Genomic DNA, 8,772 nt, shown 5'->3' on the forward strand with positions numbered 1-8,772 from the left:
AAATAGTAACAAAAATTTTCAGAATGAAACAAGCCCTCAAAAACAGGTATAATACGAAAGGCTCAAACCCAAAGCTCAATTAAAATTCAACGAATCCTTCCACTTTACCGGTTATGACCTTAAAAGTCGGAACGATTTGAAAAATCTGCTGCAGAACTGCAGCTCGGGAGAGGGCGGAAACCAGTGCAAGAATTTCTATGAACTCAATATCACAAGCGTGGAGAATAAACTGAAAACGATGATCATTAACCCGAACGACGTTTTTTATTAAAGATAATGATCTCGACCTTAAAGGACTTGATTACAAGAAGCAAACTCCAACCTCATCGCAGCTCTAGGGCCAATAATCTGAACGCCTCCAATACGTTGAAGAAATCGAATTTGTACCTCGAATATCGATAGTATAGACAATTAAGAACCGTGCTGACAATCGTGCCTCTAAAGTGGTTTAGTCCAGGCAGGTAATTCTTACCTTTCAGAAGATTTAAAATCGGGAAAACTCCATGAATTTTTTCCATGCGGAGCAGAAGCGCAGCAGTCGGACGCTGCTGGAGCAGCGAAAGAAGCTGCGACCGAAAAAGTCTCCGCCGTCTCCTCAGCAGCGACACAAGAAGCACAAAAAAGCGGAAACTCCGCAAGCCGCGGCCCACAGAGTGAACGTCGTTGAGGAAATCCCCACTCTTGATGTTGGTGAGTCTTTGCATGGGGACACTCTTGATGTTGGTGAGTCTTTGAATGGGGAAACAGGATCCCCACTCATGATGTTGGTGAGTCTTGGAATGGGGAAACCAGAACCCTGTACATTTTCTAGTAACTGGCGAGTGACTTGACTGGGGAGTGACTTGACTGGGGAGTGACTTGACTGGGGAGTGACGGTCAAGTAAAGTTCAGAGTCGTGAGTAATAACTTTAATTTACTTGCCGAAATAGCATTGAATGCGAAGAAAAGGATAACTTGGTTGGTTTAAGGAGTCTATTTCTCTGTGCACAGTGAGTACCTTGATAAAAATATTTCGATTAAAGTTGAGAGTCAGGAAATGTAGACAAATTAAAGATAATATGATTAATTTACTTTAAAGATAGTCATTGAATGGAAAAATCGGATCTGTAAGATTTTTTTGGAACCGTCCGTTTTCTTCCAACTGGAGAGTGCTTTCTTTAAGTCATGTGTGTACAGTTGTGAGCGAAGGAAAAACTTTTTTAAAAAATCAATACTCCTTGCAGTGAGTGACAGAGAGCGCATTTTCTCAAAATCGACGAAAACGTGAAGTCACATGCAGACAGACAGACGGACGGACAGACGGACGGACATGGCGCGCACAATAGCGCCTTTTTTCGATAAATGTGAAAATGCGCTAAAATTACGATTTGCTAAGAAACTTTATCAGTGAATTATCAAACTTTATCAGTGAATTAAAAAAGGCACTGATATATAAAAACTTTATATCTAATCTTATTTTCCAGGAATTCATAGACTATATTAAATCAGCTGCAAGTTAATTATTGGTTATTTGAGTCTGACTAAATTTTTGGTAGAGGTTGATATCACCAGTGTTAGGCTTTCTTCTCAACATATTATACCGAACATACATATGAGTTTGAATGAACTGCTTGTTATTTTATTGTAAGCCGTAAATTATCCTATTAACATAAATTATAGGTGTAGAGTTAAATGCTAGGTACATGAATAAAATGTACAACTTCTTTGCAAAATTGCGGTGATTTCAAATTTGCTTTGAAGAATCTTCATCTCGTTTTAGAAATTCCTAACTGATTTTCATCGATATAGAGAAGGAAATTTAATGCTTGATATTTGATGTATCATTAAATTGTATTTGTTCGAGCTTTTTATTATCAAATCTTCATTGTAAATAACAAAGACTAAACGCTTGTGGAAAATTGCTGCCGAAAATTTAATTGCATCCCATCAATGCCTAATATTATTTTTAAAAAATCTTCGTTGTATGAAACTAAGTATTGAATTCATCAATTTCACAATGACTGATATTTCAAAAACAATTTATACCCCTGATAATAAATTATTTAGGAAAAATATCACCGAATAATTGTACTTAGATTTAAATTAAGCGAATTAGGATTCTATGAAATCAAAATAATAATGGAAATTATCATAAAATAAGTAAAAAGTCACTAATAAACACTGATTATATTTCCCAACGATAAATTACCAAGCCCCACAGCTTAAGCCGGTGCCATATGGGTTAGGATGACTCGCACAAGGGCGAAAAGTTCATTGCTATTTGGACAATGTTTCGTTCATTCTTCTGAGTGTAGGGATATTCATTTTATATGCATCTAGGAAAAATGGATCTAGGAAAATGAAAATGCATATAAGAAAAGTAAAATTTAATATGAAAATTCATATTTTGCATCTAGGAAAAAGCATCTAGGAAAAATGCATCTAGGAAAATCAAAATGAAATTTTCCATCTAGGAAAATGAAAATGCATCTAGGAAAAGGAAAATTTAATATGATAATTCATATTAAATGCATCTAGGAATTCAATGCATCTAGGAAGAATTTCGCATTGCAACGAGACTGGAACCAGACGATGCTTGCATATACACAGATAAAAAAGTTGAGTAATTTCATTAATACTAAAAAATTATTTCTGCAAACAATTCGGAGCATGACGAATTTCAAGCACTTGGTCATTTCGTTTGAAGTGAATTGTGCATGGCAACGCAACCAACTTTTGGACTCAGAGCAAACGACGGAAAAGTGAAGTTTTGAAGGGCAACTTAAAAGTTTCGGAGTATTTTCGAAACTGGCGTTGCTGGGAAAGAAGTTAGTGGCTAACTTCGTGGTGACGTCTGCCTATCATGACACTGCGTACAAGGTTCCTGTTTCTGACACCTAAAGCTCAGTAAAAGAAATTTATTTCGTTTTAAATTTATTTCACTGAGATATACATGAGTGACATTTTCATATGATATTTAGTTAAAATCATTCTGATTTTGTGTGTTTAAAATATTAACCAAGGAATGAAAGGCTTTCTGAGACAAATAGAAATAATTTATTCATTTGAATTTTTTTTCAGTTTTGCTTAATCAAAGATACAGAAATTCATATCAGTTATTGGCCACTTGGATTTATTTTCTGTCATCACTTGTGGGGAAATTAAGTATTATTGTCAACTGATTTCCTTGAAGTACGTTCAAAAATAAGAGAAAGTTACACGGAAAAACAACGACATGAAACTATTAAATAAAGCTAAAAACATTACAAATTCTTTTCTGTGAAACTACCATCGCGTGATAATTCAATATATAAGAAGCCTTAGAATATTAATTTATCTGACATGAAGATATGTGACGGAGCCAACGTAGGCTAGATGTTCCTGGGCGTTTCTGCCGCCTCCAATGACGGTGTGCGTAAAAAAGAAATAAAATTGTTGTTTATAAAATTCCGGGTTAAATACTTTCGGAATGCGAATCAACGAAGCCATCAATACAACTATTATGCGGAGACCACCGTATTACAGTTGTATTGATGCCAGGACCTTATTATAGATGGAATGAGCTCATGACTTCACCGTGTTATAGTACGTTGTATTGAGACCAGGTCTCCACAGTATTACAACTGGAGTGAGGCCAGGACTCGGACACATTATTATTACCTTCACAACAGACGACCAAGTATCTCATCAACAGAAGCAACGACACGGGTGACTGTGCCTGCACCTGATGCTTCTGTGCAAAAAACGTTCAATATTCTCTATCTATAAAGATAGCGGGCTTTGCGCATCCAAATCTTGTTTGGAAGAGTAATGGCCGGCAAAAATTTTTTGATCTACGTAGCCTTGATTGCCATTCATGTAAGATAAAATGACGGCCATGATGGCTGTGATAGACATGTTAGCCATGATGTACCGTAAAGTCATGAAAACCATGTTAACTATGTTAGCAACGATCGACATATTGGTCATGATAGAAATGTTAGCTATAATAGCACTAAACCTGCTTGAACGGCCTTTGTATACTTTAATTAGAAAAAATAAAAATAATATATACTTTTTTCAATATTTACAACTTTGCTTGAAAGGAATATTTTCAGTTTAATCGCACACACATGCTTGGCTTCTTTAAAATATCTACATGTATGAAATCCCAAGGACAATTTTTAATACTTCATAGCGTTGTCGTTCACTTGGTCAGGTCTGGTAAATTAGCTACGCTTTTTGCACTATTTGAAAGCGTCTAACAAGTCGGTAATGATCACAATTAGGCGCGGGCTGGTGAATCACCTCAATTGACATCAAAGGCCTTTTTTCTATTTATCTTTTCTATTTATCTCCTATTTATTACCACAATTGACATCAAAGGCCTTTTTTCTATTTATCTTTTCTATTTATCTCCTATTTATTACCACAATTGGCATCAAAGGCCTTTTTTCTATTTATCTTTTCTATTTATCTTCTATTTATTACCTCAATTGACATCAAAGGCCTTTTTTCTATTTTTCGTGGTTGCCAGTGCAGGTCTCGAATGTGATGTTATTCTCGTCAACTGATTGGTACATTTTAGAACCGCAGGTTTCGACTTTACGACGCATTTTTTTTAGCGAAAGTTGACACGATTCAGTTGTCAAAGGTTGTTCAGAACTGAAAACATTTACAGTGGAATTTAATTAATCGTACGCAACATTGAGTCTTGCTTCTAATTATATAAAAATAGCACAATATTTCATTAATTACTTAATTAATTAAATTTTTTAATCATCGAATTATTATTTTCTAATTATTCCAGTGGTTGATAAATTTGAAGAAATTTCTTAAAAAGTTCCATTCCTAAAAATTTCTCTTATTTAAAAAATATTCGTTACAAGTTAGAAGACGATGGATTCTTCATTTTTTCAACCGAATTCCTGAAATTTAAAATATCCATAACCCTATAAACAAATAAAATTATATTAAAATTACGGTTCAAGTTTATTAAAACCTTCTAGTGAGTTGCGTTCTTTAATCTCGCCAGAGGAATTGATATTAAACTTAATACGAACTATATTACAATTGCTCAAATTCATATTCGTATTTTTGAAAAAAGTGAAGGATCATTTTTAAGAAAAATCATACAAGCAACTTGACTTTTATCTCACTATAAGGATTAAAACTTGCTATTGACGTTTCTTACAAAGAATTAACCGTAAATTGCTCGCCAAATATTTCAATTTTTCATTCAATGTCAAAAAAGCATAATAAATGTAACGAAAGATTTGCTGTGAAAAATGTAGGATCAAATAGATATCCCAGAGTAATAGATAACTTACAGTAAAATATTCCAAGTCTTCAAAATATACTGAAACAACATCACATTTTAAACTACACCAATACAAGGATATCGAAAGAAAATATTATACATTTATAATCATAATAACATGCTACAAAAATGTTAAGATAAAATATATAATCTTAAATGTAACGCCACCCAAAGACCGCCATGTTGCCCACAGGTCCGCTGGTGAAGGTGCGCGTGTCCGCGGGCCACACCGCGCGTCTGCCCTGCACTCACCAGCCGCTGTACGGCAACGACTCGACACGCCTGGTGCTGTGGTACAGGAATGATACGTCCAGACCCTTCCTCAGGTGCTGTGGTACAGGAATGATACGTCCAGACCCTTCCTCAGGTGCTGTGGTCCGGTATATAATATAATGGTTACAGAAAGGTATCTATTAAAATTCATCGCCGTTATTTAATATTATTTTAGTCATCGCAATTATTCTAGTTAGTTTAAGAAATTTACATACGTAGGTTTTGAATTGATTCTGGTTTTATTCATTCATGTTGTAAATACGAGCTGGTGAGAATTACAACAGAATAACGCCTTTAATTGTACACAACCGTGGATCAATTCCCATAAAATATACCACCAACTGATAGGAAGAATTTTCCGTGTCACGGAAAGTTACGTGGAATCGTCACATGGCCAGCGATCTGAGCTACAACAGGGACCGCACATTAAATGCAGCGTGTATTCTAGGCCTTATTATTGACTGCGTTCCAATAGCTACAATTAGTCTAACCATTGACATGTCTGGTGATGCAGATCACGTTTAGCTCTAATTACCAGCATATCATCCGGCTTACATCATTCAAGGGCTGATTATCTGAGCTTTAATGAGGGATTGTGCAGTCCTCCATGTCTGTAATGAAGAACTGCTCGGCCTGACATATGCAGGGCAGCCTGACATGTGATGGTAAACCTTCTACAAATTTAGGTATCAGGAACGTCCCATTGAAGTATTTCCAAAAAATAAAGTTGGGTGCTACCTAAGATTTTCAAATGTTGTTATCAATGAATGTTGATGCGCAACTTATCGAGAATATTTTACATGAGACAAGTTATAAAAGTGACGCATTAACATGAGATGTCTGCTGGATATTTAGGCCGCAATTCAAACATATAATAAATGATGCGTTTGATAATTAAAATAACTTGAGATTACAGAGGTAAAAAATATTTTCAGAAAGTCTTTAAAGATATGAACTGGAGCAAGAAAGGTCAGAACTCGGGTGGAAGATTCTTCTCAGCAACTCTTTCATTTGAATTGTGTGCGATCGCTATATTCTGGTATAAAAGCGATGCTCAGTATATCACTCCTTGCGCACGATACGAATCTTTAGTTAATATTCAAATAAATTATTTCGGATGATGAATATATCTGCAACATTTAGCATTGATTTGTGCGTGAAGTCCGATGCGCATTCGTCGCTTCTGTGCATCCCGGAAAGGAGACGCCGCTTTAGAAATACTATACCAAAACATCCGAAATTTGAACATTTCAAGAACCGGATTAATAATAGATTAGGCAATTTATTTATTAAAGTCTTTTATTGATCCACACAGTCTAAAAAGGCCCGTTTCAACCACACGTTAATACAGCAAAACACAAACTCTCATCATGCCTAATCATGATTGATTTTCCTCATTTCCGCCTAATGAATTACTGAGCGATATCAATAATTGTATTCTAAATTCTGGGCGATAGAGAACCCGAGAGAGGTTTATGAAGACCGCGGCTCACAGATCGTATCGTGTCATCATGAATCATTGGTGCTGTAGTGGTGGTATCGTGTCACCATGAATCATTAGTGCTGTCGTGGTGGTATCGTGTCACCATGAATCATTGGTGCTGTCGTGGTGGTATCTTGTCATCATGAATTATTGGTGCTGTCGTGGCCTGATCAAATAGGGTGATGATCAATAAGTGTCGAGGTCGAAATAAGGATTGGCCGCTTGAATAATCAACAATTGAACTGGAAATTATTATGAAAAACGTGGATGGAAATATTTCTGTGATAGACGAGAGAGCAAGCCAATCACTGAACTAGGTTCACGGCGGTGTAGCGTTATCTCCCTATATTTTATCCGTGTGTCGTTCAGCTAGCTTGCGGTTTCATTCAAAAATCGAGGTTATAAAGTTTGGAAATTATTCCAGGACTACTTGCATCGTTTTAAATTAAATATTTTTCCCGTTTTGTCACAAGTTTCACGGTTTTAATTTTCTAAACATTTGCTGGCAACCCTCTTCTATGCTGGACGTTATTTAAATTTTCAGATTGCTTTAATTAAATGAGCAAAGTCGCGAAGTTTGTTCAAATATGTGATGAACAATGATTTTTTAAATCTCCGCAGCCATAACAATTAATTACTTATTTCGTTTTTTATTCTGTTCCTTAATTGCACTGTGTATTTTTGCCTATAGAGACTATGGTAATCAGGCTACGTGCTTGCAGCACTCCATGTATCAAATGCAATACAGCGATACATAGCAAGTCTAACGAGAACGCAACGTGTTACGACGGTGTTGCGTGACGCGGTAAACATAAACGCATAGTCTCTATATAGCAAATTCATGCATTTAAGGGTTAAAAAAGGAACAGTTATTATGAAAAAAATATTTACTTTATATGTGTTTGTAAAATTTCCCTATACATTTTACCACGCATTAATAAAATTAAGATGCGCTTGATGCTTCATTGAGTCGGTGTGTCTTTCGGTTCAATATAATTGACCGTAAATCCTGCCATAAGTTACGTTTCTTCATGAATTTCACCAAAAAGTTTTCAGAAAGAATGACTTTGATCTAAATTTCTGTGATTTTAAACATGTAGAGATTAGAATTTATTTCAAGCATTATTTTTAAGGCAAGTTTTTTTATTTGTCTGTTCCGTAAATCAGTCATGACGGCCGCGAAGATAAAGAAGTTGAAGGTTCGAAGGAACAACGCCTATTATTCCAACACTACCAACACCACCACCCCGGCGACAACCTCCCTTCCAGCCTCCGAAACTTCAAATCTAAAACGCCGAACTCTGACAGCGAGATTCCATGGAGCGACGACGTCTCGGCAAGCGAGCGAATTTCCCTGGCGGAAGAAGGGCAAACTCTGGTCATCAAATACGTGCAAGAGGACGACCAAGCCGAGTACAGATGCACTGTACACTTCAAAATATCTCCTGCAGTCACCCTGAGAATGCAGCTCACTGTTGTAGGTGAGTTCCTAGAGTACAGATGCACTGTACACTTCAAAATATCTCCTGCAGTCACCCTGAGAATGCAGCTTACTGTTGTAGGTGAGTTCCGCCAAGTAAGTTCACTTCTGAACCAAAATACACATTTTAACAGCGGAAATTATACATTTGGTTCACTATCATTTTACTACTCACCTGTTTAGAGGTGTATGATGTGTTAATGTATCATTTGTTTGTCCGAATTTTGCAATAAGCGAAATCTTTGATCGCTGTAAGCA

General features: G+C 36.1%; 1 long non-coding RNA gene across 1 annotated transcript; it reads left to right on the plus strand.

Annotated features, from left to right (window-relative positions):
• The first annotated feature begins 645 nt into the window (after window positions 1–645).
• On the plus strand, window positions 646–8,509 carry LOC125178633. Its single transcript, XR_007156972.1, has 3 exons — window positions 646–690; window positions 5,472–5,604; window positions 8,202–8,509. It is a non-coding gene; the product is annotated as an uncharacterized LOC125178633 (long non-coding RNA).
• The last annotated feature ends 263 nt before the right edge of the window (window positions 8,510–8,772 follow it).

The sequence above is a fragment of the Hyalella azteca genome, unplaced genomic scaffold (assembly GCF_000764305.2).
Source record: "Hyalella azteca isolate HAZT.00-mixed unplaced genomic scaffold, Hazt_2.0.2 contig11466, whole genome shotgun sequence".
Taxonomy (NCBI): Eukaryota; Metazoa; Arthropoda; class Malacostraca; order Amphipoda; family Hyalellidae; genus Hyalella; species Hyalella azteca.